At 41.2% G+C, this 27,915-nt stretch overlaps 1 long non-coding RNA gene across 1 annotated transcript; it reads right to left on the bottom strand.

The window, feature by feature from the left end:
• Positions 1 to 22,552: 22,552 nt before the first annotated feature.
• Positions 22,553 to 27,576, bottom strand: LOC104869828. Its single transcript, XR_782375.1, has 4 exons — positions 27,438 to 27,576; positions 26,365 to 26,525; positions 23,884 to 23,940; positions 22,553 to 22,647 (listed from the first exon to the last, which is right to left on the bottom strand). It is a non-coding gene; the product is annotated as an uncharacterized LOC104869828 (long non-coding RNA).
• Positions 27,577 to 27,915: the final 339 nt, after the last annotated feature.

The raw sequence follows: 27,915 nt of genomic DNA, 5'->3' as shown, positions 1-27,915 counted from the left end.
GCCCTGGGTCTTTTTCAGTGCTCAGTAAAGAGCGATAGAATGAGTGAATGAGGGTTCCAGAAATTCTGTCTTTTAGTTCATGTTGGACTCAGCCCGGCCCACTCATGCTTGTGACAGGAAGATAAAGACAAAGGAAAGCTTCCACGGGGCAGCTATTGTATGGGTTCCTGCGAGCTCTGCAAGAATTTACTTGTGGTTCTGACAAATGGCCCCAGGACAGATAACTCTTCCTTTGCAGTGAAAATGCTCTGGCCCTGTAAAAAAATGTGATGAGTTTTGCAAGGAATTTGAAGTTCAAGGTGTTAATTGTATTTTTTAAGAGTAATCTATGAAGAGAACATTCAACAGTATAGACTATCATTTCCAGGAATGTTTTTGGCTAGTAGTATGATGTTTAAGTACAAAATAACTTTAGTCAATAAATAGGTAAGATTCAGGTATGGGGATACATATCTAAAATCCTGGGACTGGGAGGCTGAGACAGGAAGAACATAAGTTTGAACCTAAGTTTATCAGATTAGTGAGACCTGTCTCAAAATAAACAATAAAAAGGGGGCTGGGAGTGTAGTTCAGTGTAAAGTCCCTAGGTTCATTCCCCACTTCTACAAAAAATTAAATATCACAGAGAGAGTAGAGGGTTACTATTTGTACATCTTGGGCTGGTCATTAGGTTGACTCCCTGAAAAGAGTCCTCAGAATATATTTTGGGGAAATGAATTTGAGAAAATGCATACGGAGGAAGCATCAGATTCTCATTTAGGGCCAACTTGTGCTTATCATAGATCAGAAAACTGAGGCCCAGAGTGCTTTTTAAAATGTCCTACTCAGAACTGAAACACTGAGAAACTAATTCCCAATCCTGGATTTTTCCACTTAGTCAGAATGCGCCACAGAATATTTCATAGAATACAAGTTCTGAAAGATTTTCCAAGCAAGGAGAGTGGAGTGAAGTTTTATGGTGAGATGAATTTTGGAACAGTACACACACTGTAACTGTACATGCAAGCTTCTCTTCCCATCCTCACATCCCCACGTCCACCTGAGGACTTGTATGCATTACATTTAACAATGTTTTGTTGAAACCGTTCCTCAGAGCACACTCTCAGAAATGCTGCACTATCTCTTGCACAAATCTTTTCTTATTTGAAACCAGCTTCAAACAGGTGGTGCAAATCACTGCAGGATCAGAGATGAGACCTCACAAATAAGCATCTATTGCTCCCTCAGGAGATCCCCTGGCCTAGAACACTGGGAGGGACCCAGAGATATTCCTAAGCCTTTAACCCTTTCCAGATTCTTTGAATCATGTCCTTTCTTTCCCCTCTGAAATATCCATTTTACCATTGTAGCTATCCCGACTCGAGTAATACCTGCCATACCCCCACCCCCACCTGGCTGATTGTCTACTCCATAATCCCTATCCAGGCAGGTGGCTCTTCCTAATAAATCACAAATCCATTTTTTAAAACAAAACAACAATGCTTCCTCTCTATATAATCAGGATTTTTGCATTTCCCTTTATCTTTAACTAAGATATAAATAAATAACTTCACAAAGTCATCTTATTGGCATTGATTATCATGGGAAAGATGTTGAAACCTCTCCAAATGATGTCTTTTGACAGCAGAGAATCATAGGACATCCTCTGTGTGACTCATTTCAGCGTTCAGAATGTACTTGCTAAAATACTGGCCTCCCCTGGATCTTGTCCCTCAACTCCTTTTTAAGATTCCAGAAACCATTTCCCCTTCCTTTGTTTTACTAAGAAACACTAGATCATGCAAGGCCCATTCATTACTGTCAGTGTCGCTTTTCACTTGGAAAATTCCCCTATGGCCCCTCATCAAGCCTGCAGTGAGCCTTGCTCTGTGGGATCACCTCGTGCAGCCCTTCCAGGGACATACTGTCTGTGTGGCATCATGAAGGAAGCAACTGATGTAAGCACTGTGTCCTTCCCTTGGAGAACACAGCAGGGCATGGCTCAGCGCCTATAGAGAAGGATTAGGTGTGGGATGGGGGGCGCTTCTGTCCCAAGCACGTTATCCAAAGTGGTAGCGTCACATATATACTTTATGCCCACATAGACATGAGGTTAGTAAAATATGAACCCACATGAATGTGTGATTACCTCACCCATGAACAAAGCACAGGACAGAGAGGCTGAACCCCGCACCTTCATCATATACACTCTCCCAACCAACCAGAGACACAGCCTCTCCTCCTTGAGCTCACATCTGAAGTCAGAAGGTTATTTTCTTTGTTTCTTGACCATTCTAAACGGACACGTCTACTTGGAGTTCAATGACACTTTACTGTCTAAAGTATTAAGAGGAAATCCTCTAACCCTAATGCTTTCAGTTCCATATCTATGTCAGACTAAACCAGGAGAGACCAGAGAAGAACCTAGAGGTGGTTCTGGACAGTCTGACCTCCATACCTCCATAGTGGGCACCTGAGAAGCAAGAAAAAGGCTAACGGATTACAGTGGGAAGGGACTAGTCATGGAATTATTTACAAAGAAAAACTAAAGCACTCAGCAAGTCATTTGGCTAAAGCATGCCTAAAATTAGGGGAAAGGTTAAAAAGTCCACAAATATTTGTATCATGGAAAATTTTCTCACACACCCAGTTTCTCTCTCTCTCTCTCTCTCTCTCTCTCTCTCTCTCTCTCTCACACACACACACACACACACACACACACACACACCACGCATATACACATGTACACACTCCTACACCCCAATAGGAGATTAAATGTCTCTGGCTCCTCTCAGGCAAATAAAATCAGTATTTGAGCTTAAGGTTTAGCTGAGGTTGGGATCAAGAAGGGAATGATTTCTGTCCCAAGCACATTTTCTAAAAGTAACACCATCTTTTGTGAACAAGGTACGCAATAATAGCAAGATGGGTAGCATTAAACTTTTCTCTCATTTCTGTCCTTTGATACAGTAGGATACAGGGAAAAGTCAGGAGAAGAAAGAGCCTTGATAATGAATTGTGTGCCATCACTGTCTGCCTTGAGATCATGACACAGTAGCTTGCCCTCTGCAGCCTATGTGCACTTGAGGTTTGCAAAACTGTACAAAAAGAGGTTGCAATTAATTTGAATGTGTGCCCATTTTACAGCCTAGTGACTAGTTACCATAATTACTCACAGTTTTATATTCCTCAGAGCATTATATCTCATTCCAACTCATTTTCCCAAGGTGTGTGGACTCTCACAACAAAGGCAGAGTTTAAGTAAGAGAAGGTAAGATCTGAAAGTTGCCAAAATCAGAAAACATGTTCTCAGGTGTGTCCTAAGGATTCTGATGAAAACCATGGATGAAAGAAGAAATAATCCACAAAGCCAGTAGACTCTACAGCCAAACCAGACAAGCATTAAACAAAATTCCGTCTCTCCCAACTCTTGGGTTTATCACCCAGCTTGCTAAAGAATCACATATTAAATAAGATTTTTATTTAATAAGTAATATGCATTCAAGCAAGGAGGAAAAATTTAAAACACTTTTAAATTGTGGCAGATATATTAGTTTTCAAACTCTACTACTCGCCACATTTATGCCATTTTCTGCGTGACTATGCAGGTTCTTCCATTAGAAACATAATTTATTTCTGATTTAGCTTGGCCATGTGAGCAGAAAGGACAGTGTGACAACTCTAAACCAAAGCCTTTGGAGATAGAGAGTGGGTTTCCATTTGTCCCTCATACTATTATCATCACTGAAAGAACTGGTTAGCACACTGGTCCAAGAAAGATGAGACATACAATAGACCTGGACCCAACCTGTAGAGCTCAACTCAAACTGACTGACCTGAAGGCACATGCCTGTGAGAAAAAATGATTGTTTCCAGGCACTGAGTTTTGGGGTGGCTTGTTACACAGCATGATTGTAGCAAAAGTAACTGCTACAATTATAAAGAAAAATTTAAAGCACATGTAATTCTATTATTCAGAGAAAAACACCATTTAGTCTTTTGGTTTTTGTTTTTATGCATATGTGTGTGTGTGTGTGTGTGTCTGTGTGTCTGTGTGTGTGTCTGTGTACTGTATAAACATGTCTTAGTTATTTCCTCATTGCTGTGACACATACCCACAAGTCAAAGCAGGAAAGGTTATTTTAGTTCACAGTTTGTAGAGGTTTCAGTCCATAGCCTGTTGGCTCCAAGTCAGGGCGGCATGGAAAGGGGCATGGCAGGAGAGAAACAGTCCATGGCAGGCAGGAGGCAGCAGCAAGTGCCTAAGGCATGAAGAAGAGGAGGAGGAGGAGGAGGGTATACATATATCACCAGGCTTCACCAACATCACATTCAGCTTTAAACCCAGCAGTGGACTAATCCAGTATCATGCATTTGTGATTCACTCACTTCCCAAAAGCCTGAGCTATGAGTGCATGAGGCTTTGGGGGAACATCTAGATACAAGTCATAACAACGCACTAATTTTTATAAAAGCAATATATATTGTTCACGTTACTTTGAAACTTACTGGGTTTTTTCACTTGATGAGGAATTTTTTTCTAAATCAAAATAGTCTTATAATAGAGTCTTATAACATATCTTAGCCTGTTTAATCAATAAAGTATTTTCCAATACAGATGTAACATTTAGTTTTTAACTGATTGATGAGGTGCCATGTAATGTTTAGGTACATGTGTACATTGTGTAATGTTTAAGTTAGGTTAAACATGTCTGTCTCTTCAAACATTCATCAATTCTCTATGGTAAAATTTTCAAAACCCTTTATCCTAGATTTCTGGAATGTTCACTATATTATCATCTATGGTCACCCCCCTGTGCAATAGCATATGAGAACTGCTTGCTCCTTGGCCAACCTCTCCCTATTATCTTCCCCTTCCCCTTGGCCTCTGGTAACATCATTCTACTATAGGATCAATTTTTTTTTTAGATTCCACATATGAGTGAGATCATACCGTCTTTCTGTGCTTGTTTCGCTTGATGATTTTCAGTTCCATCCATGCTGCTGTGAACGACAGACTTTCACACTTTTTATGGGGGAATACTATTCCATTGTGTATATGTACCGTGTTTTCTTTGTCCATTCATCAGATGATGGATTTCTTGACCAATGTAAACATTGCAGCAATGAACATGGAAATGCAGATGTTTCTTTGACACACTGGTTTCATGTCCTTTGGATATATTCCCAATGGTGGGATTACTAGATCATATGGTAGATCTAGTTTTAATTTGGGGGGGGAACCTCCATAATGTTTGTACTAATGTAGCATATATTTCCTTTATTTTAGCTGCCAAATTTAGAAGTAGCTGAATATATTCTGGCAAACAATACAATAGTACCTATACTAAAATGTAAGTCCTCTTTTAACACATACCTTTCTTCATGTCTCCCCCTTATCCAGCAATGGTGAACGTTCAGAGTGTGATTTGTCTCCTTCCAGTCCTTTTTGTTGTATATTAATATGCATGCATAATTATAGCTGTAAACATTAATGGGATTTTAGGAGTTAATGATATTATAATGAGATTATACTCTGCAACTTTCCCTCCACTAAACAGCTACTTTTAGAGCTTGCTTCATGTCACTCTTGTACAGCTACCTCATTGTGTTGAAGTGCTGACTAATACACCACAATGTAGACAGGCCTGTGCTAAGATCATTCATGGACTCTGTCATTAGTGGACATGTGAGCTATACTCTAGTTTTCGGAATTTCAGTGAACATCTTCATGCCTCTTAGACTACCTATGCACCTGATTCTTCAGGAACAGAATCTTAAATGAAATTGACAATTTAATAAATGCTGTCAAAGTGCACTCTGAAAATCTTGTATCCCACTTACCTTCTATCGACAGCATATCAGGGAACCCCTTGTCACCAACACCAGCCAAGGCTTCTGTATTTGTCACCAACTAACTGTACAACCTGTCTCAGAACTTCAGCTTTCTAATCTTTAAAATAGCCTTGATAATTCTTATCTCACCATGTTATAGAAGGAAAGAACTCACCACACTCAGTAGTAATGGCACGGCTCTCTTCTTATTACTGCCAGCTAGCATTTTTCCATGGGAGTCTTTTATTTCGTCCTTCCTGGCCCACCCTGTTTGCAGCCCTGAGCATGGTTCATACATTTACCAAGACCTCCTCAACTCTCGCTACTTCTCAAAACTAAATTCTCACTCTTTCAAGATTAATTGCAAGTCCCTTCTTCATCATGTGGTTTGTAGCTACTCTTTGAACTTTCACAAAGTTGTGACTAATTTTTACTTTACTTAGAATTATCAGGCATCTAATAATACTAAATACCTACTATTTATTATTCTTGACTCTGTATGAGCCAGTGTGCCAAATTCTTTTACAGACATCGTCTCATCTACAATCTCTACACTATTATTATTTCATTTTACAAAAGAAAAACCAAAGGTTCAAAGAGTTTAAACAAGCTTCTTGAGGGCATATGTAAGTGGCAGACCAGAGATTCAAGACCACACCTCTTTGCTGCAAATCTTAGGCCATCAACCTCTTCACAGTATGGCCCTTACCTCTGTTCAGTGCTATGGTATGAATATTTCTGACCCTCCCCACCCCCGGGTTCATTTGTTGAAACTTACTTAACTCTTAATGGAATAGCTTTGAGATGTTGGTCTCCCAGGTGATATATCTCATCCTCATGAATGGGATAAGTGTTCTTATGAAAGCTGTGGGAGGGCTTATTTGCCCCTTCTGCCATATGAGGACACGGCAAGAAGAAACTCACCCTTGTCAGATACCAAATCTGTTGATTCCTGATCTTAGACTTCCCATTCTGAAGAACTGTGAGCAATGAATTTCAGTTGTTCCTATGCCACCCCGTGTATGGTATTTTGTTATAGCAGCCCAAACAGACTGAGACAATGAGACTGGATATTCCTGAAGGAGGGGGTTAGGATTCTGCCTTTCTTTGTATTCTCCTTACCAAATAACATAATGCCAGATGTAATGGATGCGTAATTATTATGTCAATAGACTGAGTTTCTTTTCAGGCTCACATCTTATGCATGAATAAATAATCATTCCTATTGCCATGTTATGCCACTTGTGCAACAGGAACAATTTAAGATTTTGTGGAGTAAATACTAGTTACACTCCAATACCACCTTTATGCAAGGATTATATGAGCTAAACGAGAAATAGACCACATGTCTTGTGGTTTAAAGAACTTCTATTCCATATTTGAAGGATAAAATATAAGCTACTAGAATAAATTATGATGGTTCAAAATGCTCCAGATCACCTATCTATAAAACAAAAAACCAGAATCAAATCAAGAGTTGGACATACAAAAAGTCATTAGGAAGAGAAAATGCCCAGAAAGCTGAGGCTCCATGAGGTGAACTTTGAAGAATGGGTGAAATTGGGCACGGTGGGCAAGGCATGGCTGAGATGAGGGCCAACCTGAACAGGGCATGGGTTCACATTCCCACCTCCTACTCTTTCCCATGCTCAGGTCTCTCCTCATGTCTCTGTCTATAAAATGGGGATAATAACACAGTACAGCACTCAGACATAACAAAAATAATAAAATGATCTAATTAGACTATACCTGTAAAGCACTTTGAACTCCATTACAGAAGGGAAATGACTATAGAAAGCAAGGTTTTTTATTACTGGGGAAGTAGGATTGCCCCCTTTTAAAAACTGGAGCAAATCTCTCATAACTAGTTTCAGCCCCAGGGAACTGTGCCCTTCTGGATCCCTATATAGAGAACCCCTCTGTCTCCAGGTTTTAGACAAAGACATTATACTAGAGAAACTGAAATTCCATCCTGAACCTAGGAATAGTCAAAGATGATGGAGCCCTACTGGCATCAGAATAAGTAAAAGATTTCAGATACAAGAAACAAAATAAATAATCCAGGTGATAACAATGATTCTGAATGAGTGATTCACTTGCATGCCTGAAATGTGGCCAGGCTGGCCTTGGGCTGAAATGACCAAATCTCATACTTCAGCCCATTAGAACATGTTTGCACAAATCCGTTAAGCAATGCTGGTTGTTTGTGTCCAAAAACACAATCCACACAGTAAGTACATTGTTCCCAGAATAATACTGAGACTTTTCTTTTTTGGATTGGAGCGTTCTTACCCAGAAAACAAATTTTGAAAGGAATAAATTGCCAACAACCTAAGTGATGGATTTAGGTGCTATCTCCCTCTTGTGGGAGACGGTGAGGTGGTGTTTCCAGTTTCCAAGAAAGCATGGATGGGTCAATTGTAGATGTTGTTAGAGGAAGGTAGATTGTGGAGAAGGAGTTTGTAACATTTAGAGATGGTGGAAAGAGAGACGGAATTCATCTTGAGGTGATGAATGCCCCAGCACTGGAAATATTCAGATTCCAGGAGAAGACTAGAGAAAGAGACATATTAGACACAGATGGCATTGGGGTTACCTCTGTAAACCTATGATCAATGTATTTTGTCTTAATCTAGTGTGGTGCTGCTAAATGTAAAATGAACCTGGTCCTAGGAATGAGATTTTAATTGGTTCCCATTACAACATATTCTCCATCTGCAAAAATTATTCAGCACTTGACCACAGCCATGGCTTCTACATTTTGTGAATGAGAATTAGCAGACTTTGGGGCTTTATTTAAAAAAATAATTTTTAAGAAAACAAGTATGCTATGATTTGGAAGGAAATGTAATGTGCCTCACTCTAGATTGCTCCCCACCTGCCAGATCCTGTTAATCTTAATATTATAATTGTCCAAGGTGCTCAGGGTGTGTCCTTGACAAGGACTAAATGCCATAATAATAATAATGATGATGATGATGATCATGATCATGATCATGATGATCAAAACAAATAACAAGAGCAATGAAACCACCACAGAGAGTTTGCTTAGTGATTGTTCTGTTCTAACTGGTCTCATTTAAGGCCGTTTAATAAGTCAGCAGAGCTTAGATCTAGAAGTAGTCACTAAATCCAGGCATAATTGATACGCTATGCTCTTGACACTTTAAATTGCTTTTTCTATCTAAATATTATTTTTCCCTACCCCAATTTTTTTTTTTTTTTTTACGTTTTGTCTTTCCAGCTCTTGCCCTTTTTTAAACAAGTGTTCTTGGAGTCCACTGCAGTGGCCTGTTGACAGACAGATCAGACGCCATCCTCTCTCACTTCTGTTACCAGCTCTGTAACCCACCTCTGCCTGTCATGCTTGCTTCCTCGTCTGAAACACAGAAGGAAACTCTTCCACTCATACCTGTTGTGGTGATAAATATGGTCGTGTCTGTGCTGGTCCTTCTCTGTGGCCCAGCACAGGTGGCATCCTCAGTATGCAGATGTGTCACCAGAGAGCACCCTGGAGTTCCATGTCATATGTTCCCAACTGTGGAATTTTTCACAGGCATCATGTTGATGACCAGGCTGGCCACTCTGGTCCAAAATTACAGCTTGCTTAACATTACATGGACCTTCAGGACACTGGCTCTGGGTTAGGCAGGCAGGGCCCACCAGAAACCTGTGGTTGGGTGGATTTAATACCCGAGACATGTCAGAGCAGGGGCCAGTCTCCTCTGTGTTTACTGCGAAAGCTGCCAAACATGCTCAGCTAGCAGGAATGACTGCATCTCTCTTTCCACGGCTGGATTCCAGTGCCCGTGGGAAATCAGCATTGAATGAGATTCCATGAAATCCAGTCAGGATGTTCTCAGGGGATGGGGTGCTTCTGAAAAGTACACATTAATTCAAGTAAATTCAGATCTATCTTGCATCTCTTGTAAATTGACTGGAATCGAAATCACAGGACACTTCAAAGGGCCCCAATTCTGCTTTGGTGTTAGGAGTTATTTCGTAAAAGGCAACAGAAAACACAATGCAATTATCTGTATCTTTTCTCACATAACAGGGCCGTGGAATAAACCCACAGAGCCTGTTGATGCTAGAGTCTTTGTACATTATGGCCATCCCCTGTACCAAAGTGCGAAGTACAGGGAACCCAGGTTATGAAAGCAGAGATGTACATTTGTTTTGCTAGAACTCTAGTGAATGGCATTGCTCATTTCCATATATGAGCCATATGATTTTAAAGTGTTACAAAAAGAGAAGTTTTGCAAATATAACAATTTCCTGTGGACAAAGATTGTCATTTGAAAGCCTTTGTCCTTACCTAACATGTGCCAGTCTCTATCTGGCTTGCTTAGGACTAAGAGAGCTCAAAACACAAGATTCTCAATTCTAAAACCAGAATATTACTTGGCCAACAGATGAGTTGGTCACTCTATGCTGCTTCAAATTTGATTGTGGTTTGTTTTTTGCAGTTGTGGGGATTGAACCCAGGGACATTTTACCATTGAGCTATATCCCCAGTCTTTTTTTCTTTCTTTCTTTTCTTTTTTTTTTTTTTTTTTTTTTTTTTTTTTTTTTTTTTTTTTTTTTTTTTTTTTTAGATAAGAGTCGTGCTAACATGAGCAGGTTGGCCTTGAACTTGTGATATTCCTGCCTCAGTCTCCCAAGTAGCTGGGATTACTGGTGTGTGCCACAGCATCCAGCTCTGTATGGGGAGCTTTGAAGCTCCCTATGACCAGGGCATACTTCAGAGGCCCATTCCATCTCAGGTGCTAGAGGGACCTAGGCCGTTGAACTTACTTAGCATGTTGTGTCTTATCTCTATTAGTGCCAGGTCAAGGACTAGTAAGTAGGAAAGGATCTGGTTGCTGATGCCACTGCCTTTTAAAAGAAATCCTTCTGTAAACCAAAAACATATTGTGATAAGAAGTCTTTCTAATTCGTTTGGTGTATTTTTCTCTCAGGGTCTTCTCAAAGCCCAGCAGTGGGTACGTATGAGCAGGAGCTCATCATCCCTAGCGCTAAGCAGTTGGAAAGTAACTGACATTTGTAGTTTTACAATTAAATAATGTTGAACAGCAGCACAAACTAGAGTCAGATATGACCAAAATGTTCTTGCCTATGAGAATAACAGCAATCTGCATAGTTATTAAAATGCTTTTCTTAAACCCATCCATTATCTGTGCTGGAAGACTTGGAGGAAGAGGAAAGCAGAAAGAGCAGGGTTTGAATCTTTCCCTGCTATTTGCTATCTCTGGGGAGTTTGGGTCATGTCATGACCCTGGATTTACAAAATGGGGATGATAATGAGATTTCTTTAGTGCACCCCTGGAGGATTACATAAAAGAATGAATATGTCACGTTGTGCCTCATGCCTGCCTGGTAAGTAATCACCAAAGTAATATATTCATCCACCTACAGGGAGGATGAAACAGGTGTGTGCCTACCTGATAAATGATTGTTCTTTATGTGGGGAAATCAATTTATGGGAAAAAATGGTTTTGGAACTGGGAGTTCTCTCCTGAGCCAACAGAATTCTTCATCCTAGATGATAGACATTTGAAATCTTTCCCAGCCCACTGACACAGGGCTCCCACAGCTCTCAGAAGATACTCCAATAAAGTTTTAACCAAAGGCCTTAGTCAGCAGCACCCTGAGCTGTCACTTTTGGTGTAGAGCAGGGTTATTGATTTACTAGGAATAAAGCTCTTCTTGCCAGTAGGGATGAGGAAGGGATTCAGCACAGGATTTAACTATGCCTGTTCTATCGAGACAGAGAAGGGAAAGGGGGAATATTTGAGGGCAGCCTAATATTTCCTAAGGCCAAGTGAGTGCCTGCACTTTGAACACATTTGTGACCCAGAGGGAAGGGCTGATTGACAGCTCTGTATGATGGTGGAAATGATCCAACTATGTACACTCAAGACCTCAGTCACTCCAACTCAGCATATCACCTCGGAGGGCTTCAGAATGAATTATTCTTACTCATTGCTTTGATTTGTTTTGTTTTGTGTTTTACAAAACTGGTGATTGAACCCAGGGCCTAGAGCATGCCAGGCAAACCCTCTGCCAGTGAGATACATCCTCAGCTTTTCTTTGGTTTAATTTTTAAAATTTTTGAGGTCAGGTCTCACTAAATCAGCTGGGTTGACCTTGAATTTGCAGTACTCTTGCCTCAGCATCCTGTGTAGCTGTTTCACTATGATTTTTTACAAAATAGAAGGCTTTGGTATCTAGGCTTCTTTGTGACAACAAAATGGAGTACTATTGTCTGGTCCTATAAAATGATAACAGCTTTATCCAGGTCCCAGATATTATTACCTTGTGGAACAGTGTGTGCACACCACTAGCTAGTTTCCTTCATTATAGGGGGAGTTACAGGGATCAGATGCTTTAGAAGAAGGCAGTATTGAGCACTTCACTGTGTACAGGATTAATCCTCATTGATCCCATCAAGAGATTTCTATGTAGACCAGGGGCTCAGTAATCTAGATGATTATTAGAATTAGCAAGGAGCTGTGTAGAAATCCAGATTTCTGGATTGCACTCAAATCTACTCACTATGAATCTATGGGATATATGAACAGGGAATCTCTCATTTTTAATTAGATTCCACATTGCTTTTTGCTGGCAAATGGTTTTGGTTGATTTTATCTAAAGTTCACTCTCTTTACCCTTGCCATTTTCTATTACAGAGGCTAAAGAGCCATACACTCATTTCCCTGCCTCCCTTGCAGCTAGAAAAACCAGGATTTAGTGCTACAAAGTGGAAGTGGAAGTCTAGTTGATTGTAGAAAGGTTTTTGCTATGCTGACTATAGAAACCAGTACCTCCCTACACCCTTCTCATTTCTGTGTGCTTTAAAGGCAATCTTGATAATCTAGGACTGCATCAAGAAACTTGCGACCATGAAGTATCAAGCATATTGCAAAAGCCCAGAAAAATCACACTTTAACCATGACCAAGCCACTAAGTCCAGGATATACCTTTATCCAAATTTATAAAACTGAGATAAATGAACTCCTATTTGTTCAAGCCACTATAAGGTGAGTGTTCAGTTACAATTGAACACATTTCTAATTGATGCATTTTTTCTTTTTTGTTGTTATATTTTTATTTATTTTTCTTCATCTTTCTGACAAAGTTGGACAGGCTGGTATAAAAAGAAATAAGAGGCAGCACTCAGAAGGACTGCTATTTTCTGCTTTCTGCCTGGGCAGTGTGTCTTCTCCAGACATGGCCTGGCCCTTTTAGCTATTGGATGTTTCCTCAAAAGGGGTCAGCCAAGTCCCTACTGTGAGTCCTTTACGTTCTATTCTTCCTCCATCTTTTTGACTTTTTTTTCCTAAATGGGAAGTTTCTTAGAGATTATTATTGCCTGAAGTTTCAACAAAAAAGAAAGAAAGCAATTGAGTAGCAGTAGAAGAAATATTAATATACAATCACCACTATGTCTGGGTGACTTTTTCCTCTTGAACTGTTTGTGGAGCCCAGCTCTACTGCTCCAGCCTTTGAGAGACCAGCTTGCCAAAACACACATCCTTTAGCTATGTTTCCCCTATAATAAAGCTGTCTGATGAGTGTGGAGTTCAGCAAATCCTGGCTGAACTACTGGGACTGTAGAGGAGACACCACCTATTGGAGAGTTCTCCCAGACACTGGAAACATAGTCCGTTGTGAGTCTTTGAAATTTATATGGCATAGTTTGTAGGCAGTCCTGTGCCTGTGCAAATTGGAGAATCAGGCAGCTATGGGCCTGGGGCAATGCCCTTCACTCTCATTTTGGGAAGAAAGAAAGTAATTGACCAACTTTGTTCATTGCACTCAGCTGAAAGCCAAAGATAATTATTTCCAGTTTTCTCCCTAGCTGATAATCTCCTAGCATGAGTGCAAGACTCCGTGCTCAGGCTGCCTGCCCAGCTCCCTGGGTCTTATCGCAGGCTATCGGCAGACCTGCCTGTCTGCATTTCCTTCTGAGCCCTGCAAAATCTGGCTTTTTGTAAAAGGCCAACCATTCCATTTGAGGCCTCTTTATGCTGAAATGCTTTTCCCAAACAGATGAAATCAACTGTTTTCTTTCAGGATACGCTTAATGGTTTCTTCTGAATCAGCTTTTGAACTTTGTTTTCAGCTACGAATCATTTGGAACATGTGGAGGTCGACAGGAGTTAGAGGCTAGTAATTTGCAGCTCTGGGCAGATGCTCAGTTGTTCAGTTGTGGCCTTTTGACAGTGAAGCTATGACCTTGAAGAAACTGACCTTCCCAACATGAGTCCCACACTTCTCTCTAAAGTCTTTAGTGTCTCCAGAGCCTGGAGATGGAAAGTGAGGGGCATCCTAAAAATGCCTTTTCAGGACACACTTTTACTATATGCGCTTCAATAACAATATGGACAGATGCAGAGCCTGAGTTGAGGGATTCCTTAATTCTGAGGATGAGAGGCCATGGGTACCCAGGAGGTTGCATCACAGATCTGGGTGCAGATTGACTATGTTCTTCTAGCTTTCTATTTCTCTAATTATTTGGGTTTTGTTAAGTCTCAGTGTTCTCCAAATAACAGGAGTAGTAAGATTAAGAGTTAGTATTTCTGAGGACCTGCCAGGAGCCTCATGTGTGCTGGTCATTGAGTCACTGCAGGAGTCTGTGTGGTTATTACTCTCCTTTTCCACTTTATGAGTTTGAAACTTGCAGCAAAGAGAGGTTGATTAAATTGTCTATGGCTGTAAGTACCAAACCTGTCTCCAGAGCCCGTGCCCTTAACGCAGGCACGCCATCAGGGCTCTTGAAGGCCGGATGATGCATGTATAAGAAAAGACACTCCCACCTGGTCTTCAGCTCACTTGTTATGCCTGGTGTCATTATTGACAACCTCCAGCACATCTGAGAAGTGGCACAGATTCTCCTCCAAGGTGATCACCTGCTTTTTCCCAAAATGCAACGATGCCTTCACTCCACCAGCTCTGTCCAAGGCCAGGGCATCTGGACACATCTGGGATGTCACCCTAAGCCCTCATTTTCTGTAGGTTGGAGTCCAAGGGTGAGACTAAAAAAGGAAAACTTCTTAACAGTATTTACACTGAGGTGACCACACTTTGGGCAGCTGTTGTTCTTTTTTTCCCCCCATTAAGTTTATTGGTATATCTAAAGCAAACAATACAGTTATACTTATCATTGGGATCTTGTACCTTTACATGCTGTAACTGATACATCAGAGGTAACAGAAACAGCAGCAGCAGAAACTAATGAGCAACAAAGTGGAAAGAGCAGTCAGGGTAGCAGTAGAAGAAATGCTGCTAATTTAACACCTGTGCTTCCCTTTTCTCCACCAAGCACTTAAAATACATTTCTATATCAGTATGCCTTCTATGAGTTCACTTACTTGCTATGTTCTAGAAGCAAACTGGAAAAAGTTTCAAATAGCATTCTAGAATGACATCTGAGGTTCCAGAATTGGGTTGTTTTCTTATCCACTCCTTGATAATACTCTTGAATACTATTTGCCTTCATCCATGGAGTCCCTCCTCCACCAGCAGCTCGTCTCTTTCTTCTCTCCACTTCCATGCTTATAGGATCCATTTAAATGAAAAGTACAAACTATTGTAGCATCTATCCAGTACTGTCAACAATTATTTTCCTTTGTTCTTTAAGCAAGGCAAGTTGAATTTCAGAAAATGAAGAAATTGATGCTGAAGGCATTGAGTGACTTGCCCTGTGTAACTGCAGAGGTACCACGCAGGATGTGACCTCCCACAAAGCTCTTTGAATCAAATCCACAGGAAATGCAGCAATACGGTATGGGCTGATGGGGTCCCCTGCTGCCACTCTGCTTCTGAGATCACTGTGCTGCCTTGGTGGTTTTCTTCTCCTCTGATGCATACAGTGTTGGGACAACATTGTGCAATGGAAACAGTGCAGGTTGGGGGCCTGAAAGACTTTAGGTTTGACTCAGATCAGTTTCTCATTAGCAACTTCAAAGCCACAATATTTTCATCTGTGAAAAGAAGGCACTAATAACCCTCCATGGTGCTTAGCAAGATTGAATGAGACAGTGATGAGAAAGGAACATTGGCCAGGGCCTGATACACAGCAAACGCTCATCCAGTATGTGAATCTCGAGTTGTTTACCTCCTTTGCCTTTGCTGCAGCCACCTGGTTAAGCAAGAAAACACAAACCCATAGTTCCTTGTTCCTTTTGTGTTGTTCAGGGTAGTATTCCTTGACTGTAGTGTTACAATGTGTAAGTCAAGAGGTGATCTGCCAGCAATAAAATGAGAAAATGGTATGGAATAGATAGAATAGTTCTGAAGTCCAGATGCTACCATTCCTTTCCTTCTTGGGCTTCACTACTAGGGAGTTGGGTTAAGTAAGTAACTGAGCCTTGGTCTCCTCCTCTGTCAAAGGAGATAATAGTGCCTCCCTCTGGGGGCATTATGAGGATCACATGTTCCGCTATGAGACTCACGTCAGGGCACTGAGCAGACCTAAGCACATAGTAAATGCTCAATAAATATCACCTGTCATTTTTGTTATTCAGCACTAAATACTAAAATTTATAAACAATTTAACTCCTAAAGAATAACTCCTCAAATTTGCCCCCATAAGAAATCAGCTTTTCTTTACATTCTGAAATGCTCCCCTGAATGGAAGAGTAAGAAGGAGACCCATGCTACAAGCCAAGAAATCCTAAGAATGTCCATGGAAGTGTCATGCACTTGAGTGGCACAGGGTATCTGGTGTGCTGACCAAAATAGTGTAATAGAAGCACATGTATGTGTTTTTGCTGTGCCAAGTGTTCTGCAAAGTACTTATATATATTAACTCATTTCATCCTCACCACCACTTCATAAGGTAAGAGCTAGTATTTCCACCACTTACAAACAAGGAAAAAGGCACCAAGACTCATTGACTTGCTCAAGACTACACAATTCATATCAAAGAAAAGATGTGAGCCCAGGCAGTCTGGCTCCAAAGCCTACCTTCTGTGCTAGACTGCCTAAAAGAAAAAAAGAGAGGGGAAGAGGAGTAAGAAACCACTAAGCTCAGTATTTTCTCACACTACAGAACTTACTTTCTAATAATTAAGTTTTAGAATACCACTAGTGTGTGAGATGAGGATCATTCATACTTTACTGCACTCCATTTGGAATTCTGTTTCCACATTTCTATAATCGGATAAGTCCCAAATGAAGTCTGCATCCATAGGTTCCAGCCCCACCTGAAGATGGAGCTTGGGGAAGAACAAAAACAGAACAGCCCTTTCCAATCCTGAATGGTGAGCAGGAGCCATGAGTTACACTTGTACACAATCCTCACTCTTCAGCCCAGACAGGACCTGTGACCAGCCTGTAGGCTGTAGAAATGTAGCAAAACTGATGGGGAGCTCTCCCAGGCTTATGCGGCGGAGCAATTTTCCTGCTGATCTTGAAAAAGTAAACAACCACACTGTGAGAGGGTCCTGAGAAGTGGAGGGGGCACTTCTGATCCTGAAAATCTCCTCACACCTCAGCAGCTGCCAGACAGCAAAGAGGAGACCTCAGCCGTACAGCTAAAAGAAGCTGAAGACTGATGACTCATGTAAGTTTAAAAGAGGATCCCAAACACCAACAAGGCCACAGCCTTTGAGGCCCTGGGGCAGGATCCACTTGAGTCAGGTCCAGGCTCCTGATCCATGCAAACTGTGATGTAATAAAGGTGTGCTGTTTGAAGTTGCTGTGTTTGTGATAATTTGAATATAGTAATAGAAAGTATAGTAATGCACTGCTTTTGTCATCCTGCAGGTGAGTAGACTTGAAAGACTAAAAGATTCCAGAGGGATTAAAAATAAAATCTACTAATCTAACTGCTTAACACAGAAGGGTATCTTCTAGGCATTTAGTTAAAAATATGAATGAAGAAATGCAGACAGAGTCTCTGTCTAAGATCACAACCATCAGTGAAGGGTTTCTTTCTTTCCTCATATTAATTTTTCCCAACTGGACATTTTTTCTTCTTTTGCAAGTCTGAAGACTCAAAAGAGTGCAGGATGCCTTCAAAGTCTATCTGGTCCATTCACCTGGCTCCAGGAAAGGCCTCATTAAATCAAATTTAATGAAGAGGTGACTGCTCTTACTTAAACTTCTCCCTTGACATTCCAATGACTTAAAATCTTCCACCGGAAATTCTTTCTGTCCACTCAAAAGTCTCCTCCCTAAGCCTTCCTTCCTTTGGGCCACTCTCAGAGGGGATGGGATGGCAGCTATTTGTGTAGAATGCACAGTAACACTTCATATATTTGAAAGCAGATAAATCCCTCTTAATGATTGTCTTCCTGAAGCTAAAATCCCCCTCACTTTCACCCCATCCCTCCAGTTCCTTGACAGCTCTTGCAATGGCTCTGCTACCTGTGTCTTCAGCCTTTGCTGGAGTGCATGAAATCCTAATCAACTATAGTTAACAATTTTCTATCAGGAGATTCTCTCTGACCACAAGGTAGCAGAAGTGCACCCTAAGAGGCTATATAGGGAAAGAAGATCAAGAACTAGAAACAAGGAAGTAGTAAGAATCCAGGAGCTGGAGAAAATTCTTCTTAGGGAATTAAGCAGGCATTGGCAGATGGAAGTAGGAATTCTTCCAGAAAAGAAAGTTTATCAGTGTGTTCTAAGAGGAAATAGAGGCGGAAGAAGGAGATGAATGAATTAGTTTTGATCAGTGTTTTTCAAAGTGGTTCTAGGACCATTCAGTATCAGCATCTCTGGTGCATTCGTTTCATAGGGCTGTGGGAACAACTAACAAAATCTGGTGGCTTAAAACAATAAGACTTATTCTCACACTGTGGCTGAGGGTAGAAGTCTGAAATCCAGGTGACAGTAAGAGCATACTCTTTCTCTGGAAGTCACCAAGAAAGGACCTGTGCCGTGCCTTTTTCTTAGTTTATGGTATTACTAGAAGTCATGGGCACTCTTTAAATTGTAGACTCATCACTCCTGTCACTGCCTCTGTTGTCACATGATCTAGGTATCCCCCTAAGTCCTCATGTGCTCATAGGTGGGGTTTTTCAGAGCTGGCTTGATCTACAGCATGTGGTACTGGGATTGAGCTTGTTTGGTACTAAAATAGTCCTCTGGTTTAGCATAGTTGTAGGTAAGTGTGAATAATGGGAAGGCCCACCCTGGGTTTGGGTGCCATCATCCAAAAGGCTTATAGCCTGGATGGGACAAAAGGGAAAAGAAGGCTTTTTTGATTCTTCTTGCCTGCCCTGCCATGAACTGTTTCTCCCCTCCTGTGCCACCCTGCCTTGGAGCCAGGTGACAATGAACTGAAACCTCTACAAACTCTGAGCTGAAATAAACCTTTCCTCCTTAACCTTGTGAGTATCAGATATTTTGTCCCAGCAAATAAAAAACTAATAAAGGTAGTGTTCTTTCCCATGTCTCTGTTTTTGGGTGTTTTATAAGGATATTGATCAAACTGAATTGAGAGCCAAGCCTACTCCAGTATGACTTCTTCATAACTAATTACATCTGCAATGTCTTATCTCTTAATAAATTCTTATTTTGAGATCACAGGAAGGACATTAATTTTGGGTGTGCTACGCTAGTATTTTCCCCTAAAATCTTTATGTTGAAGTACTAACCTCCAAGATGGTGGAAGTTAGGAAGTGAGGCTTTTGAGAGTTAATTAGATCATGAGGGATCCATGCCCTTACAAAGGAGATCCCAGAGAGAGCTCTTGTCCCTTGCCAGCGAGTAGCTAGCTGTCTCTGAAGAAGTTGGCCTTCATTAAATAACACCTTGATCTTAGACTCCAGAACAACCAGTATGATAAATAAATTACTGTTGTTTTTAAGCCCAGTGATCTAGTTTTAACAGCCTGAATGGACTAAGATGGGCAAATATTATCCAAACCTGTATTCCTCAGAATTACTATAACTGCAAATTTTTGGTTCTACCTAAGACCCATTCACTCAGAAGCTCTTTTGTGGGGGGCGGTGACAGAGATCGAACTCAGGACCTTGCACTCGCAAAGCAGGTGGTGCAGCCACTGAGCTAAATGCCCAGCCACTACTCAGAAGCTCTTAAAGAGAAGCCTAACAAGCCATTTTTAAGAACCCCAGGGGATTCTGATGCTTGGAAAATTTTAGAATCTCTGATTTTAATGCAACTGAGGGATTTTCTAAAACACACTAATATCTCCTGACCCAGAGAAACAGAAGAATATCCCCAGCAACATCTGAAGCTTCATGGATCAACTTCTGGGCCACTTCATACAAAATTGGATCTACAACGAACTTTGGTGGAAAAACATTATTTTATTTTACTATGAATAGGTTTCGAGACTGCCTTGCACATATAAATCTGGGCCTGATATGTGGCTGTTTTCTGTCATCCTGCCCTCAGGGACAGTCTGAGAAAAGCTCTGAGTGGAAAAGAGCTGATCTTGGACCACAGTTCATAAAGGACCCTTCCATCCTACCAAGAGGACTTGTCCCTGACCTGAAATATCACATAGGGTCCTGAGGGAAGTCACCTCCAGAATCCAAGCAAAGCCCCAGAGTCTGGCAAAGTTAGAGATCAATGCAGAAATGGTAAAGCTGGGGATCAAGATAGTCAAGCAGGAAAACACACCAAGTCTTCAGCCCACAGGAAGAAGAGAAACTATCCTCAAAGGAGACATTCCTGCTTTCCCTTTGCTGAATAAACACATCTGCCTGAGATGCTAGATGAAGCTCCTGAATTTTAGCACCGTCAGCAGAACTTCCTGGCTGTCTGGGAAGCTTCATGCTGTATCCTTCAGACTTGATGAGTTTTTATGGCAGAGTGTAGCCTGGAGACTTTGACTGTCTCTCAGGGTGTGGTAAATGAAGGGACATGAAAAGAAAGTAAGATAGCATTCAAAAATGCCCCTTGAACAGAGTGTGAAGGAAAATGATCACACTGAAAACAAATGGCAATTTGTTTTCAAATTGCCTGGGGACTCTTGCTGCTGCCTGTGCCTGGATTTCTATTCTTCTGGAAGGAATTGTGTAGAGATGGGCCACTCCTGCACAGGCTGCAGGCTCAAGTTTCCTGGACAATATCCTGACTTTGGAAGCCTGTGTTTCAGCAAGATATATGTCCATGGGCTTGGGAGAATACAATAGCTGCTTGGTGGCTTGTTAGAAGACTGGATATATTAAACAAGGCAGCACTTTTTATTTTTAAAATTCAGGCTCTTTCTGACTCAAGCATTCCTAGAGGAATAATACTGCTTGCTACCTTGATTTTAATGTGGGCTTATTCATCTTAAAAGTTTCTTGAGAGAGAAAGTGGGCCATTTAAATCTTGCTCAGATTCTGCACCTATTCTGTCTTCTGCTTTGAGATGTAGGAAATCCAATGTAGGCGTGTTCTGTATCTAAATAGTATGAGTGCCACCAGAGAGCTGCACATCTGCAGGTAAATTTTAGGGGAGCTCATTTGGGTCCCTCCAGAGATCAGGAGTAGGAACTGAAACCAGATCTTATGTCCATGAGACCTGTCATGTCTCTACATGACATCCTAGGTGTACCTTGCTGTCACTGCTTTCCACAACAGAAACCCTGTCCCACACACCCACCCAATCCCAAACTCTTACTCCTTCTTCATCCCCCCTCTCTGCACAGAGTGGGCAATCTGTATACTTCTCTGGCCTGCTGACTGCCACTCATGGGCCACACCATTTGAAACTAATAGACAAATGGCTTCCATTTCCCACGGGTGAGCACTTAGAGGGGAAAGGTGAGGTCTCCCCAGCATTGGACCCTCACTACCCATGGGGGGGCATGGACTAAGACACCTGGAGCCCAAGAGAAACCAAGCCAATGGGAGAAATGTTTGTTGGAAAGCCCTTCTGATGAAAAGCTTACTTTGCCATATCTTGATATTTCAAACATTTATGTCTGTCCCAGCCCATTTAGGGCAGAATCCCCAAGCAGCTATACATTAAAATATAAGAGGAAGGTATCTCATATAAAAAAAAAAATCACTAAATCCATGAGTTTTGAAATGCCCAGGAGACCTATTGGAAGGTTAGACATCAATGACCAATGTTAAAGTCAAATAAAATTGGGGGAAATAAAAGTTCCCTTAGACAGAGCTCAGCATTTCCTTCTCACTTCAATTTCAATAGAACACGCAGCCAAGTCAGGGGAGGGGACAGCAAGTCAATTTGGAAGTATAGTTGTATTATGTGTTGTGTCTGTTTTCTAATCAGCTTCATTAATGTTGTATCCAGATGCCATTAAAGTATGATGTATCATTCAAGTGTTATACAAACAAAATAGGAAGCAACTGAAATCTTTCTGGTAGTATTGCCAAATATCCCTCTATAACACTGTCAAAGGTAAGAAGTCTGAGGTGCTCATAAAATATAGTGTTAAAGATAAAGGATTGCCTCCCAGCTATTCTGCACAGCTTGATGAAACTTTGTAATTAGAATATTTGAAATGCAATGCATAATTTCCAAAGCAGGAGAGAGTATGTGTGGTTTCTTTTAAGATCCCTTTGAGTATCCTGCTGTGTTTGTTTCTTTTGTACCTAATGATTTAATGTCTCCTCTTTGTTCCGGTTTTTTGAAAAACTTTTTTTAGTACTTTTTTTTTATGGGCTTGTCTCTTCTTTCCGGCATTTCCGGTCATGGAGTAGGAGGATACTTTTTATTTTGTAATAAGGTTGCTTAAATCGCTTCCTCAATCTCTCTCTCTCTCTCTGGAGATCAGGGTTTCAATAAAAACATTTCATGGGCTCTTAGAATGTTTTTCCTTTGTTGTTCAGGGCTTCGGCAATGGGAAGAGATGGAAACTGTTGTCACAGATCCAGGCCTGGCAAAGTGCGCGCACTCCTAGGGAGATTAACAATAAACTGGGGAGGGAGGCACTTTCAACAGCCTCCTCTTCCCCCTTTTCCTCCTTCCCGCCTCCCTCATGGGACAAACAGGAAAGCTAGCAGTGTCCCCTGGGGTTGATCTGCTCACACTCTCTGGTGTGCCCCCCTCTCTGCTTCCAGGGCCCCTGTGCTGTGAGCAGGGCGTTAGAGATAGAGTAACTGCTTTTATCCCTTTTGACAATATTTACGGCTAAACACTGGAAATTGCCCTAGGAAGCAGCCCTATAAATTTCTCTCCTTGTGACCTTCTCCTCTCCCTATCTTGAAGGTCAAGATGACTCAATCATAGAGTGCAAAAAGGGAGGAAGAACTTTCATGAATGAAATTTGAGAGCAATTCCTTATCTTACTGGCAGCACTCCATGTCTTAGAACCACTTTGTTTAGCCTGGGTGACTGATCACAGGCTGGGAAAACACAGATCTCAGGGAGGTGCAAAGCCTGAACAGGAGATGGTTCACAGACACTTCCCAGGGTCTCAGCGAGAAGGACTCTGCATTCTGCAGGCTGGTGTGCATGGCAGACCAGCCTCTCTAAAACCTACTCTGTGGTGAGAAGAGAACATCTAGGACACACTGGGTCCAGCTGGGGCTTTGTTGACATGCAGCTGCAAGGCCTCCTTTACCTTGTATGTGAGTACTAGGAGACTCCTCCTCTGACCCAAGCCTACACTGTCACATAGGTTGCCAGACTCAGGACTTAACCATGCTCAGAGAGGGCACAAATCTGGAGCTCCCCCAAGGGTCCTCCTAGCATGGTGCAGGGAGAGTTCCAAACTGACTAAGGGGTTACACCGCCCATGTTTTGTCTCTGCCTCTTACTAATTGTGAAGAAAGAAAGTCTCTCAGACAGTCTATAGAGTAGAAACATAATTACACTGTAAGGTAGTGTAAGACTCAAATAAGACAGTGACATGATGGTTTCTCAGCCACCTGGGGATATGACAAGATTTCGGTCTTCCCACGGACCATGCAGAAGCACCTAAAAGGTTGGGCCAAATGCCGTCATTAGGAAACGCAGCCTGCCCTAACAAGGAATATTCTGAAGTCTTAGCATCACTGCACTCTTAAAAGTGTTTATATCACACACAACGTGTCTGACATAAGTAACACACATTCAGCACATAAATAACAGCTTCAGAGCTGAATTCTAGGGACTTAGAAGCAGACTCCCACTACCAAGTGCTGTCCGTACCTCTCATCTTGTTGGCTGGTGGTGTGGCCCGGAGTGGCAACTTCAGTGGTGGTGAACCTATGGTACATGTGTTATTTGTTTACTTTTAAGACAAAAGATGTTAATATATGAGTTTTCTTTTTCTAAACCTGACTAGTACAAGGCCCAATTGGCCTCTTTCTGTGACTGTAATGGGTCCTGACTTTGATACAATAAAACTGTAATTACATTTTTCTAGTTCTCCAAGACATAAAATCAAAGCTTATGACTATTTTCTTGTTTCTGGAAAAATTTCAAAACATGATGAAAGTCAGACTATGTTTTCCAAATTTCTGAGTATTATAACCACTTCCCACAGGCTCCAAGACCAGCTGGCTGGATGGAGCTTTACTCAGGCCTCATTCTGGTATCTTCTCAGACAGTTACCTTGAATGGCTTCCCTGGAAGTTCATTTCTACCACACTCCCTACAAAAGCTTCCAAGGATGACCCTGAACATTGCATACTCCTGTTCATTCTCCCCTCCAGGTCATGCTACCTCACCGGAGGGCCAATGCTTCACATTCCTTTATACAATTCAAAGAGTCTACACTCTAGAGTATCCCTTCATGCCACCTGCTATGAATCACTGGCCAGTAGTTGTCCAGACCACCTTGAACCTGCTCAGGTATCTCTTCTTCATTCACCTCTAGATCCAAAATTGGCCTCCACCTCCCTGCAATCCTAAGAGAGGATTACTAATGGATGAACAGAGAGGAAAGCCAGGGAGTATAATAACCTTTAATGCCTTGGGTACAATGGGGGTCCCATTGCAAAGAGAGACTCTCAAGAAACTTAGCCCTATTGTTCCCAAACTTAAACCCTCAGCCTGTTGGGCTCTAATTGGTTGTAAATGAATTTAGACAAGTAAATTCCAGGAGATTTTTTTTTACCATAATTTCCCATCCCCCCTCATCAACAGATAAAATACCTCTTTGGGAACTGGTCCTGTTTTGAATACTATGTGGTTATTAACACCCTTTCAGTAGAATAACACTAAAAGACTCTCCTTCCTATTCTAAAGTCCTTGAGCCTATAATTAAATCATGTATGATCAAAGAACATTACTCCTATTACCACTGAAATACACAATTTCTATATTCCTAGACAGAGTAATCATCAATTACCAACAAAGCAATGCCCTAAAGCAATGGGACAAACATTTCCACCTTAGAAATTGGCTTAGGCTTTCTTGAACTCATTTAAAGGACTTGCAACCAAAAATGACTACCTTTTAGGGAAAAGCATAGTACTGATGTTGTCTTCACTTACTTCTCAGTATATCCCATAAACTGGAGGAAAATATGAGTGGTTGTCAATTTTAAATGGGGAAATTTTTCATAGAAACAACTGTAAATTTCAGAGTGAGTTCATAATAGACTTGGACACTGCCTTTACTCCCTACTTTTCCTGAATAAGCTTTCTTTAGATATAAAACTTCACTGTTTACTGTCCTACATACTCTTCCAGGTTTTTTGTTGTTTTTGTTTTTTGCCTGTGCGTTTGCTATCTGACTTTATAAGGGGCTTCATACCAATAAAATGGTACACTTCATTTTCCTGTGTTTTCTTGTCATGCAGTTATTCCTTTAGAGATGGATGAAATTGAAAGGATTGCAGGTAAAAAGTGGAAGAAAATTGTCTCAGCATTTTGTGGCTTATTGACTGGAGAGTCAAAGGTCTTCGATTTAAAAGGTCATTGAACATTTGTGGCTTCTCTTATCACTCATAACAACTGAAAAATTAAAATCCCTTTTGTCTCTCTCAAGAATGGTTGATATGGGATAAGATTCATTTCAGTTGCCTTAAAGTTAAAAAAAAAAAAAAAAGATGAATCGACTCATCTAAGTGAAAATACAGGGAGACCAATGACCAAATGTGAGTCATTCAGCTCTGGAAATCACAAAACTTAACACTTTGTTATTTTCTTGGCTGTGTATAGGCAAGGGAACCTTCTTGGAAGGTCTCAATTCTAAGCTATTGAAAAGCTACTGGAATTCTGGACATGACAGCCCTCCATCCTAACGTTCTATTCAAAAGTCCTGAGATCTACCCTGATAGAATTACCTTGAACATTACCTTCCTCTTCAACGGGTGAATATCACCAGAGAAACAAAATGCTGATTGTTCTAATTAAGAGATAACCCCTGAACAGTCGGGTTGATCCAAATTAAAACCACTAATAGTCGATGAATTTGACTTATGAAAACAGTAATTGTATACGGCTCAATCTAATACATGAGATGTTGAAATGTGTGAATCCAGTGTGTAAGCAATGCAGTGATAGGGGTAGAAGTTCCTCCTTGGTTGGTTCCACTCTGAACTAGCTATGTGAACGTAGACAAGTTTGCCAGTCTTTGTGCCTTAGTTTCCACATTTGCAAACCAGAGATGACAGCAACACATACTTCATAGTGTTGCTGTGCAGATGCAATGAGTTAATACATAAAAATTGTTAAATGGCACCTGGCTGGTGGCAGATAGAAGCTATTCTTCTTCTTTTTTGTTTTTATTTCTGTGGATATGCAACGGCCCCCACTTGTCATTGCTCTGGTGTTTCCCTTGTTCTTGTGTGATGTTCCATCTTGCAATCCTTGTCATAGCTGCACTCCCACAGTGCTGACATTCTGGGGGTTATTAAAAATTGGAATAATCATTCAATTACATTTCATCACCCTGGGAAAATGTTGTTTTCATTTCTAAGCTTACCAACAGAGGCTCAGCAGTCAGCAACTTTCAAAGCCAATTAGAGTCAACGAATTACCCGAAGACACAAAATTAATGAAATTTTCTGAGGTGATTGCTTTCTAGAAAGCCCACGGTAGCTAGAGAGGCATGGATTCAAATACAGTGTTTCATGTGCTTCTCAATCCCAAAGGAAATGTTTTCTTTGCTCATTTTCCTCTACCTCTTACAGAGGATTTACTTTGTTCATCTATTTCTTTGTTAAATTCTGGCTTCGGTATTATTAGCAGCATCCTAGCAAAGTCATCTTTGCCCATCCCTTTTTCTTTAAGCAGAATTGTATCAAAACCATTTCCGCCTAGATGGGTAGCCACTCGCAGGGTGCCTTCTTGCAGGAAGCCCAGCTTCTAAGTACTATGCTGTGCCTCACTGGGCTGCATTTGCCAGCAGTAGCAGGCAGTAGGCAGGGCAGAGGGTGGAGGCGAAGAATAATGACACTAGCCAACCCCTCCCAAGTGCCACTCCTACTAGCAACCACCTGAGTGCTGGACACCAGTAGAGGGAAGTAGGTTGCTTCTTCCATTACATAACTGCTTTGACTGCATGACCTTTATGGTTCTGTTCAGCTCTACACTTGTTAGAACCCAGGGATCTGGGACTTTGGTGATGGCCCTTCTTTTCACTTCTACTCTAAATTCCCAGGGAAGCCATCCACTAACATACTTAATCCAGGGATAAATATAATTCCAGGCCCCAAGAGCACAAAGCCCCACCAGGCCGTACCTGGTTGTGTAATCACCAAAGAGTCACCATCAGAGCTACCCATACAACACAATTCAAGGGCAGATACCTACCACATTGTTAGGGCTCAAAATACACCTCTTAGTATGGTAACTTCACATGCTTTGGAGTGAAAGAAATAGAAAAGACATCAGAAGCAAGGTCTCCGACCTCCTGGTCTTCCTCTCTTGCTGCCCTTTCTCTCTGAGTCATTCCACTGGGATTCCTGTTCCCTAAGGTGGCCATGGAAACTAGAACCCTTCATCTCCATAGCTAACCATAGAACCTAGAGATATTACTCTAACGTTCCCTGCTTTTTTTTTTTTCATTGAGTTTATTGGTACATTTTAGGTATACAGTACAGTCACGTTCATTATTGGGATCTTGTACCTTTACATGACAGGTCTTGGTTCTCATTTTTTCCCCTTGTCCTTGTCCTCCCTCACCTCCTCCTCCCTTCTCCATTTACAAGCACTTTACTTCCATTTTTTCATTTTCTCATATTTTTTTCTTTTCCCGTATTACCTTTCTCCTACTTTTCCCACTTTGCCT

The sequence above is a fragment of the Fukomys damarensis genome, unplaced genomic scaffold (assembly GCF_012274545.1).
Source record: "Fukomys damarensis isolate Sample0158 unplaced genomic scaffold, DMR_v1.0_HiC HiC_scaffold_1, whole genome shotgun sequence".
NCBI classification, from domain to species: Eukaryota; Metazoa; Chordata; class Mammalia; order Rodentia; family Bathyergidae; genus Fukomys; species Fukomys damarensis.
The sequence above is the reverse complement of the archived record's forward strand: the minus strand, read 5'-3'. Positions and strand labels throughout refer to the sequence as shown.